Genomic DNA, 12374 nt, shown 5'->3' with positions numbered 1-12374 from the left:
CTTATTCACTTGGATCGAAGCTTAGGTATTATTAATTAATACCTAATTCGCTAAGATCGATGACTCTGATATCATCCTGTCACACCCCCATCTACGGCCTAGGCGTGTGACTCGTAGTTGGTACCGTTTTTGTAAATAAATCAGAGTTACGAATTTGTGCGGAAATATTTGTGTGGATTAAAATATTAATATTTACATAAAACACAGGATTATAAAATACCCATTCAAATTTTACAAAAGATTACTTGTTTATACAAAACCACCATTCAAGTTTAACATTTTAACAAAATGATTTGAGCCATCAGATCGCCTACTGAAGACTTCGGTTCTTCAAGAGCCTATCCCTCATTACCTGTAAAACAGTTTGAAATTACGTCAGCAACACATGTTGGTGAATAAGCTGAAGCATAAAATATTTTATTTACTTAATTACCCCTCGAGACATAACTTAGGTCTCGGCCCATCGTGGATTAGGAATAATCAACTTAAAAACTAAATCACAACTATAAACTTAAGCTGTACTCGAAACCGCTCAGCAAACACCGCAGTGTTCGAGATTAGTTAGCTACCATCAGTATACACATGATTACCCTCTCTTGGAAGTAACTTAGGTCCGGCCCGTCATGGCGGATGCATATAACCAGGTGTGACGCGGTGTGCCCACCGTTTAACCACATATGTAAGGATCCAAACAAATGTACACGACAGCCTGAGGGCCAACGATTACTTTTCTTCATAACGTTTTAGAGATAAGTATTCTCATGTAATCAATTTACTTTGACTAGATTAAACAAGTTATAAAAGTTTGAGGAGCATTCACCTTTTAAAGGATCAACTTCACTTCACTGATCGGGTTGTCTTTCTTTTAAAGGATCGGATTTTGTTATAACTATATCAATAATCTAGCTTTAGACATTTAATCTATTTTTGTATAATCTTTACCTCAATTATATTTTCTTTTTGAACCTTTAGTTCAAAACATCTTTTCTTTATTTAACAAGTTTTAAACCTTTAGTTTCACTTGTTTACTTTTCTAAACACTACGTTTCTTCTTCTCGAAGAAACGTATACTTTATTTCTTTACTTATTATTTAAGAAACTTAAATATTATTAACAAAGAATTACTTAATAATCATTTTTCTTATTTATCTTTTCTTTGTTATATATTATTTTCTTTACTTTCGAGGTATCGAATATACCCTCGACTAGGGTCTAAGTCTTTTAATATTATATTATTATTTTATTCGGGCATTATCCCTACCTTGATTGGCCTATATTTCTAAAACTCTCAGGCAACACCTTGACGCTTGAAAATTGATCGAGATATCTTGATCAACGCTTCTTGGCACGCGAATCAATACACGTAGGTCGTCGGGCTTCTTTGGCACACGCTTCGAGGTGGGGTGTCGGCTCGTCTCTTGGTGGCACGTACTTTGATGTATATAAAATTATACATCTTTTAAGAATCAAATAATCTCTAAAAATGGCAAATTCTAACAAATAACATAGCATAAATAGCTACTTATCTTATAATGTAATTTCAGGTAAACCCAAGCCTCAAACGAAGAAACAAGCGAAAAGACGAAGAAAAACAAGAAACACGCCCCCATGCCTCAAGAAACACGCCCCCATGCTTCTGAACACAAGAAAAGACAAAAATATACAAGAATTTAAGCACATGTCAACAAAAGCACGAGGCCGTACCTCGTTGGCCACGGGGCCATGGTCACCTTCAGATAAACACAAAAAGAATTGAAGCACATGTCAATAAAATCATGGGGGCGTGCCTCCAAAAGCACACCCCGTGGTGAGTCATCATGTACGATCTGACAACATGCAACTGAGACACGTAGACACGGGGCCGTGCTTAATAAAGCACGGGCCGTGCTCTTTCCTCCAGACGGCCTATAAATAGAGGCTCTTGTATCATTTGAGAGGTGTGCTTGAATAAGAATTCTAAACTATTTTCACTTATAAAACACCCACATCACACTCATATTGAAGATCGTGTGAGGAATTTGAAGGCTTGGAGGTTATCATCATCATCCACCATCATAATCCATCATTAAGAGAGGAGATTCATCAACATTTTCTTAGATTGTTCTAAGTTTAATTATGTGTTTATCATCATCTCTTATGTTCATAACAACGCTCATTATGAGTTAAACTCCTATTACCATCTATAATCTATGAAGAAGATTTGTTTTAATTGATGATTACATGAAACATGTGGTTTAATTTGGTATGGTACATGGTTATTTTGCAATTATCCATTGATGAAGAAATGTTTTATCACTTTAATCCAATACATCAAGGTTAATGATTTGATATCATTCATGGTAATTCATGTTCTTGGAAACTAGAAATGGTAAAAAGAATACTTTGCTACTTTATTTAAGATAAAACATGGATCCTTATGTTGTACTTAGAAATGATGTGATATAAGCTATGATCTATTTCTCTAGTTTTGATAATTCTAAAATAACATTGTTAACACGATTGCTTAGGTTATCATGCTAGTTAAAGAAATCATATGTTAATGGAATGTGTAATTATAATCTAATTAAATCAACCAAGGGGAAGTTGTGTGATTTAACTACAATCACTCGAAGTTGTTAGGATTGGTATTTGAGAAATTGAAGTCAATCCTAATCGTTCGACTATACCAAACTGCTTGTCTACTCAAATTGACATTCTTGTGGTAACATGACATTAGGAAAGGATGGGCTTTAAAATGCGCATGTTACTTTCTTTTATGTCATAGGATATGTTCACTTAGAAATGAGGGACTATTCTATCATATACTATTAGGACAAGTCTATCACATGTTTAATTATTGATCATCAAGGAATAATGGAGTGGATTCTTGATAATAGATGGTAAACCTTCATATATTTGAATTACTCATTTAGAATTGCTATTCTTGTCACCTATATATATATATATTATATATTTCTATTGTATAAATGATTAAAACTCTTCGATTAAACTAAAACAAAGATTCATTATTAGAAACATTTGTGTCCACGGATCGATACTTGGTTCTTAACAATACTATTCTACATATACGATAGGTACACTTGCCTATTTTTTGTGTGTTTAGTTTTAGTAGAAATCACTTTTATAAATGTAAAAAACGATCTTGTGCAAAAGCTAAATATTCAATCCATTATCATTTTACAAGCTACACGCAGCACGCATCAAGTTTTTGGTGCCGTTGCCAGGGACACGGTACGTTTCTAAGAATGATCAAAGTTTTAATTTAATCATTGTTTATAATTGTATAAAATTTTCTTTTTATTTTATTTACTTTACTAACTATTAAACTATATAATTTTACGGCTAGCTTAATTTTAACCTTTATTTACCTAACCTTTAACTTATGTTAGTTAACTTAGACCTTAGTTTAGTTTTTAAATAATTTAGCCTAACTCGTAGATTAACTTCAACTAACCTTTAGATTAACTTTAGCTAACTTTTACTCTAGTTTAAATTTGATTTAGTCCCATGTATGTCCTCTACATTCGGACCTGAGCTTGTTTCTCCAATTTCTGAACCGAAACGACTCTTTCGTCTTCGAGCACGTAAACGGACCGCGGAAATCGTCGAAACAATCAAAGAAGAATCAGTAGACGCCACCACATCAGGAGAAAATCAAACCGAAGAAATGATGGCGGCCTAAAATAATGAACCGAACATGAGCCAAAATGCCAAGCCAACTCTCGAAGGCTATGGCAATGGAGTGGCTCCACCCAAAATCACCGAAAATTTCGAAATCAACACCATTCATATGGTTATGAAAATTTAGTTCAATTTCATGGTCTTCTCGACGAAGACCCTCTTTCTCATATACCTCGATTCCTACGAATCTGCGGAACCTTTAAATTTCAAAACTGTTCAGAGGATCAGATCGAACTCAATCTCTTTCCTTTCTCTCTAAGGGGCCAAGCCCTAGAATGGATAGAATCTCTTTTCTCTGGTTCCATCACCACTAGGGACCGGATTTTTGAACAGTTTCTCCTCAAATATTTTCTGCCTGATAAAACTGCCAAATACCGAGCCAGCATTACCGTATTCCAGACCGATGATGATGAGTCGTTACACGCAGAATGGGAGTGATACAAAAGTCTCCTAAGAAGATGCCCACATCATGGAATGAGTGTATGGTTACAAGTACAAAGTTTCTTTTACGCACAATCCAGTCAAAACAAACAGGCCATCGACCAAATCGCCGGTGGAGACCTGGGATCCAAATCACCCAATGAAGCATTTGAAGTCATGGAGAAAGCAACAAAGAAGAGTTTCGCTTACAACCCACCAAGATCAACTCCAACCCATAAAGGAATACACTATGTTGATTCCAAGACTCTTGTCACCGCACAGCTTGAAGCCCTTTCTAAAAAACTCAAACACTTCAAGTCGAACTATCAAAAACCAAGATCACCTATGACACCTGTGGAGGAACTCACAAGACAAGTGACTACAAACAAGTCATTATGGCCATGGAAGAAGTCAATTTCATCACCCGTCAGAACAACGCTTTCAGCAACAGCTACAATCCAGGTTGGAGAAACCACCCGAATTTCAGTTGGAAGGACGGAGGTAACACTCAAACGCTACCCGGATTCGAAAAGATACCGATGAATCAACCCTTCCAACCTAAACCATAATTTCAAGATCAAAACTCTAGTAGCCATCAAAATCCAAGCTACTCGAAAATCGAAGAAATGTTGATCCAAATTATGATCAAGACAAATGAAGCAGAAAAGAAGGCCGATTTAAGAGCCGTTGATATCAGCGGAGTATTGTTAAAACATGAAGCGGACCTAAAAAGTCAACAAGCATCACTACAGAATCTAGAAACTTAAATTGGACAAATTTCCCGACAATTATCCGAAAGACCACCTGGCGCTCTCCCAAGCAACACAATCAACAACCCGAATGCAACAGCTAACGATGTTACACTCAGAAGAGGTACAACTACGTTTGCCTCACCCACTTCAGAACTAGTTATGGAGAAGGAAACCATTGGCAAAACACAAGAGTTACTAATTCCAATAGGCACCGTACAACCTAAGGAACCAGTCACAATCTATGTTCCGCCTATTCCGTACCCAGGAAGACTGAAGTAAAAAAGATTGGAAGCACAGTACGGGAAGGTTTTAGAACTATTCAAACAAATCCACATCAACATACCTTTTATCAAAGCCATCGATCAAATGGCAAAATATGCCAAGTTTCTTAAAGAAGTGCTGACAAACAAGAGGAAACTGGAAGAACTATCTCATGTCACCCTAAGTGAAGAATGCTCAGCAGTCCTCCAAAACAAGCTGCCAACAAAAATGACCTATCCAGGGAGCTTTACTATCCCTTGTCTCATAGGAAATTGGCTGTTATCAATGCTCTGGTCGACCTAGGAGCTAGTATTAACCTAATGTCATATGCGGTTTTTGAAAAACTAGGGATAGGAGAACCAAAACCCACCTGCATGAGCATTCAGTTAGCCGACCGATCTGTTAAATATCCTCGGGGCATTGTTGAAAATATGCTTGTCAAAATTGACAAATTTGTTTTCCCAGTAGATTTGTAATTCTAGATATGGAGGAAGACAAAAGGCTATTATTGATGTTTGCACCGGCAAACTCACACTAAGGGTTAATGACAAGGCTATCACTTTTGACATAGGAAAATCAATGCAACATCCGCAACATCACGATGACACATTGTACTGTGTCGACATCATCGATTCTATCGTGAGTTGCTATGTGCGGAAATCTTCTGTCAGCACACCATTAGAAACACAAATCTTAACTGATATAAACACCAAACTTATTTTAGAGAACGAAAATCTCAATACTAATGACACCAATCAAGAAACATCAGAAGTAGTATATGAGATAACTGAATGTAATGAAAAGTCAAAAACATCAATTGAAGAACCATCGGCCTTAGAATTAAAAAAACTCCCAAACCATCTCGAGTATTCCTTTCTCGAAAAAGACCTCCAACTTCCATTCATCTCACCTTTCTAAAGACGAGAAAAACGAACTTCTTAAGGTTCTTAAGAATCATAAGAAGGATATCGCATGGAAAATCATGGATATCAAGGGCATTAGTCCTTCCTTTTGTACTCAAAAAATCCTCATGGAAGAAGAATCCAAACTCGTGGTCCAACATCAAAGATGTCTTAATCCCAACATGCAAGATGTGGTGAGAAGAAAGTAATCAAACTCCTTGACGTCGGATTAATCTACCCTATCTCAGATTCACCGTGGGTTAGTGCAGTTCAAGTGGTACCCAAGAAAGGAGGAATGATGGTTGTAATGAACGAGAAGGACGAACTAATACCATTGAGGAGCATCACAGGATGGCGAGTTTGCATTGACTACCGGAAGCTTAATGACGCCACAAGAAAAGATCATTTTCCACTTCCTTTTATCTATCAAATGCTTGAACGTCTATCTGGAAAAATATTCTACTATTTTCTTGATGGATTCTTCGGATACTTTCAAATTCCCATAGCTCCTGAAGATAAGGAGAAGACCACTTTTACATGCTCGTATGGAACCTTCGCCTACCGAAGAATGCCATATGGACTATGTAATGCTCCAGCCACCTTCCAGCGATGCATGGTGGCCATCTTTCATAATGATCAAACACTCTATGGAAGTTTTCATTGACGACTTCTCAGTCTTTGGGGACGACTTCGATCATTGTTTGAAAACCTAGACAAAATGTTGACTAGGTGTGAAGAAGTGAATTTAGTACTCAACTAGGAAAAATGCCACTCTATTGTCATAGAGGGCATAGTTCTCGGTCACAAGATATCCCAAGCAGGATTAGAAGTTGATAGAGCTAAAATAGAAACTATTTGTAAACTTCCACCACCAACTTCAGTCAAAGCCATTAGAATTTTTCTAGGTCACGCAGGATTCTATCGTCGTTTCATAAAATACTTCTCAAAAATTTCTAGACCTATGACCAAACTACTAGAAAAAGACACACCATTTGTATTTTCCGAAGAATGTGTTGAATCATTCAACATATTGAAAGACAAACTTGTCAACGCACCAATTATGACTATACCCGATTGGACCCTTTCATTCGAGATAATGTGCGATGCAAGTGACTTTGAAGTTGGAGCCGTACTCGGACAACACAAAGAAAACCATTTCCACCCAATATACTACGCTAGTAAAACTCTTAGCACAAGAAAACTACACCACAACATAAAAAGAGTCAGTAGAAGTAGTTTTCGCCTTTGAAAAATTTAGATCCTACCTCGTTCTTTCCAAAACCATAGTTTACACCGATCATACAGCCATACGCACCTCTTCAACAAACAAGATGCTAAACCAAGACTCATCCGATGGATTCTACTACTCCAAGAATTCGATATAGAAGTCACGGACAAGAAAGGAGCAGAAAATGTAGCCGCATACCATCTCTCTCGCTTAGAATGCCCAGCTTCAGAAGAACATCACAAGGAAATTATCAACGATAATTTTCCACATGAAGTTCTCATGCACATCCAAGCAGTCATGCAAGAGGAAGATGAAAGTCCTTGGTTTGCTGATTTCGCAAACTATTTAGCTTGTAGAATCTTAAGAAAAGGACTTACTCATCAACAGCGGAAGAAATTCTTTTCAGACCTTAAGTTCTATTTCTGGGAAGATCCATACTTGTTTAGAATAGGAGCCAATCACATTTTTCGAATGTGTGTTTCAGAAAAAGAAGCCTTAGACATTCTCAAACATTGCCATGAGGGACCAGCTGGCGGACACCATAGTACCGCCACCACGGTCAGAATAGTGTTTGGCGCAAGATTCTTCTGGCCCTCCATATATAAAGACACACATGCTTTGATCCAAGCATGCGATGCTTGTCAAAGAGTTGGGATGTAAGGCCCCGTTACCGGTGCCTCACATTTGGACGTTGGATTTACTCATTAACATAGTTCTAATCATCAGAGATAATAAAAACATTCTCGGAATATAAAAACTTTCATAAAAACATTCCATAACAATTCACAACTTGTCTTAAACAAACAACTTGTCTTTCAAAAACTAAGTAATTAAACATAAACTTGATAAACGTCTTGTGTCTTCCTATGTCAGCCTCTTATTCAATGCCACGTGTTCCCCTCAAGAGAGCTGCCTCAGCCTACTCACCTGCGTGCATACTAAAAGTCTCTATGCTTAGTGAGTTTTAGTTAATCATACAACATACAATACATACATACTTACATACTTCATTCATACTTTCATATTTTTATCTTTACTTACATACCTTCGTATCTTACGTTATAAAGAGCATTACGCCCTACTTTCCTCGAGTATTATTAGGGCCTAGTTCCCTCTTACCTCAAGTATTGTTAGGGTTCAGTCCCTCTTTCCTCGAGTATTATTAGGGCTCGGTCTCTCCTTCCTCGAGTATTACTAGGGCTCGGTCCCTCTTTTCTCGAGTATTGTTAGGGTCGGTCCCTCTTCGTTACCATACAACCATACACCATTTCACATTCATTCATATATCATATATATCATACCATCATTAAACATAACATTATAACTTGACAGTACCAATATTCGAAGATCGTTCACGTATTGACAAGCAAACATTCATACTTATCAGATAATCACATAGGCATACACTTATCAGTTAGAATAAATGTATTAACAAAACATCGAGTATGCACACAACCCCGAAAACATAACAAGGAATGGGGCTAGAAACTCACCTGGATTCTGTTTCTTTCTCCGTTAATCGTTATTCCCTTCTTTAGCTGAGCTCTCCTAACTGTATATAAGTTATGCGTATTAAAACCTGTTCTATTTGTATTTCAGCCGAAAATGACTAAGTTTGGTCTCATCGGTTGGATTTGTATTAGATTACATTATACTTAAAAATTTTTACTCCTTTAATGTATAAGGCTTTGATTATTTTAATTATTCCTTTCTTTCCTTAATACTCTAACTTATCATCCTAGATTATTCTTTTGACGTGTAACGACATGGGTACATGTATGCGCATATTTATACACACATATCTAACTCACGGGAACTTATATATATACATATATAAGTATAATGTATTTGTGTACGCGGGTCTAACATGTTGCTTCATGCCCCGAGTTATCTTGTAATTGAGTTAAGCTAGCTATTGAGTTGTAAACGGTATGCTTTTATGCGAGTGTATATATATATATATATTGTAAACTCATGGTATGCAACCTCCGGTGTGTGCGAGTATGGCTTTCGCAATGTGTATGTGAACACATTGTAATTGAGTCACTGTGGTAATTGGCTTATCCTTGCAATCTAGTCCCACGTGCATGCAAGTTCCATATGTAAGCGGATATATATATATATAGGTGTATATTGTATTCAAAATGTGTGCACGCACTCAGGTTTTACGATGTATGCGAGTTTAGGATTGCTTCAAGTCCTTATTTTGTAAGCGAAATCATATGAGAGTAATCGGGTTAAGCTCATAATCAAACATGTTCGGCAATAGTCTAGTGTAATCGAGTTTACAAATTCATCGAGTCTCCTAATCGTATATATAAAGTAATCGAATACCCGATGTAATCGACCCCATGTATATTACCATCATTGTAATCTATTCGTTACGTGTATTCGAGTTTCTCAGTTGTAATCGAATGGGTTTATTTTATACGAAGGTTCATTGTAATCGAGCTATAGTAAGCGAGTCAATATATATATATATATACATATATATATATATATATATTATTTATCTAAGTGTTGTAAGCGGTTTTCCAAACTAATCGAACTCAGGTTGTGTTTGAAGGTTATTTGTAAGTGAGCCTCCCGCATATATCTATTCGAGTACGGGTGTGTTCGAGTCTCGCATGAAACTATACAATGTACCCGAGTGATGTGATCGGGTTCCTTATTACGGGTTCATTATAATCGATATATGTATATGTAGTGACCGAGTTACGTGTGAACGGCCATGTCAGTTGTACGTGAGTATATTCATATACATATCTATTGTATGCGAGTCTATAAATTATCAGATACACGGGTATATGGGTTCCCGTCGTAGTCGAGTATAGCTTGTATGTGGGTGTCGTTGCAAGCGATTGTTAGCGACTGATCAAGGTGATTGAGCCTCCAATTTGTATTCGAATATGCTCAATCTAATCGAGTTTTTACTGTAAGCGAGTATAAGGTGATAGAGTTCGATGAGATCGGCTAAGTATATGTGATCGATGGTAATGTTGTATTTGAATTAACTTGTAATCAACGTCCCTTGCAATCGATCACAATGATGCAAGTGAATACATCATTGTAATCAAGTTTCCAGAGGGATCGATAACAATGTAATCGAGTTAATCAATGTGGTGTAATCGAGTCTCTGTAGTAATCGAAGTGTATGCGAGTTTCATTGTTGGGGACCAACCTGATTGTAAGCGACTGGCCCTTTTTGTAATAATCAACCCAGGTTGTAATCGAACCCAACATGTGATCGAATTGTATTTGTATGTTCGTTGTATATGTACATGGTTTTCTTTGTAATCGAATTCTTCGACGGTCAAAGTAATCGATCTATGTGGTTTCTTAGGTGCACAGTAGTTGGACTTTCAAGTCCACTTATTTTTTTTTCATATTATTATTATTATTATTATTATTATTATTATTATTATTATATATATATTTTTTTATACAGAAACCTTTACTTAAAATATTATCCATCCCATAATCGTTCCCACGACTACATTCGGGTAAGACTAAGTCCGTGTAATCATAAAGATTGGACTTTCAATCATAAAACGTTCGTTCTAGATCTAGGGTTTACTTAAACGAGCCGTTCATTTTTGGGTTCGTTATATTCGTTTTAACATCAAGTTTACAACTTTATATTTTGTTTATACGCGATCTACCTTATATTTAAGTTTCAAGGCCAAACGTTAATGGAAACGTAATCTTTAAAGATCACGAACATACCTTTTTGTGTTCGTTTGGCCTCGGTTAGCTTGTTTATGAATCTTGAATCTTGTATCTATCTTGTATATTGAAGATCTATCTATATTTGGCTCGGTTTTGGTCTCGGATCTCGTTTCCCTCTCTCTCGGCCGTTTATATATAGTAATGGAGGTGTGTGTTCTTGAGTGTGTGTATTGATTATGGAAATGAGAGTTAGGGTTTTAGGAGAGCTTAAGGGGTATTTATATCCATTAAAGCCCATGGACCTAAGGCCCATCATACCCATTATTCCATCTTAATTAATCTAAGTCCATACTTCTTTTAATATTAATTAAATATTAACACATGACCCGAATTATAAACTTTATTTTATTTAATTCTAAAATTAGGATGTAACATGGGAACATCTCAACCAAAAATGAGATGGCTCAAAGGGGCATCCAAATTTGTGAAGTCTTTGATGTATGGGGAATAGATTTCACGGGCCCATTTCCTAACTCATTTGGAAACACGCACATCCTTGTAGCAGTCGATTACGTGTCTAAATGAGTAGAAGCACAAGCCCTTCCCACTAATTATATTCAAGTAGTTGTACAATTTCTGAAAAGGTTATTCTCACGATTCGGTACCCCCAAAGCCTTAATCAGCGACGGAGGGACTCACTTCTGCAATGCCCTAATGGAAAAAGTCTTAGCACGATATGGAGTTCACCACCGTCTGGAAACACCATATCACCCTCAGACTAGTGGGCAAGTAGAAGTCTCGAATCGAGGAATAAAAAGGATTTTAGAAAGGACCATAGGAATGAATCGCAAAAATTGGGCGGAAAAGTTAGATGACGCTCTGTGGGCCCATAGGACAGCCTACAAAACCCCCATAGGAACAACACCATTCAAACTTGTTTATGGGAAAGCATGCCATCTACCCGTAGAACTTAAACATAAAGCCTATTGGGCTCTAGGAGCAGTCTACTTTGATCTAATGTCCGCCGGCAAAAACCGGAAAGATCAAATTCACGAACTCGAAGAGCTAAGAACATTAGCCTATGAAAACTCCTGGTCTTACAAAGAAAAGACTAAACGTTTACACGACGCCCATTTAAAAGGAAACAAGAAATTCCAAGTTGGCGATCGTGTACTGTTATATAACACACGTTTACGACTTTTCCCAGGAAAACTGAAATCTCGTTGGACAGGCCCTTACGTAGTTGAATCAGTTTTTGACTATGGGACAGTCGAGATTTCAAACTCTGATGGCCACAAGTTCAAAGTCAATGGGCATCGATTAAAATCATATATCGATGGGCCATTTGAAGATGTCTTGGAGGTAATAATCCTCCGACCAACTAAATAAACATACCACAAACAAGGTCTGGCCAAGACCTTCTAAAACTAGGCTTTGTAAATAGTTAAACCAAAAAAAATT

This window comes from Bidens hawaiensis, unplaced genomic scaffold, assembly GCF_021521415.1.
Source record: "Bidens hawaiensis isolate Kalapana, Puna unplaced genomic scaffold, B.hawaiensis_p1.1 tig00049298_1, whole genome shotgun sequence".
In the NCBI taxonomy this organism is placed as follows: domain Eukaryota; kingdom Viridiplantae; phylum Streptophyta; class Magnoliopsida; order Asterales; family Asteraceae; genus Bidens; species Bidens hawaiensis.
The sequence above is the reverse complement of the archived record's forward strand: the minus strand, read 5'-3'. Positions refer to the sequence as shown.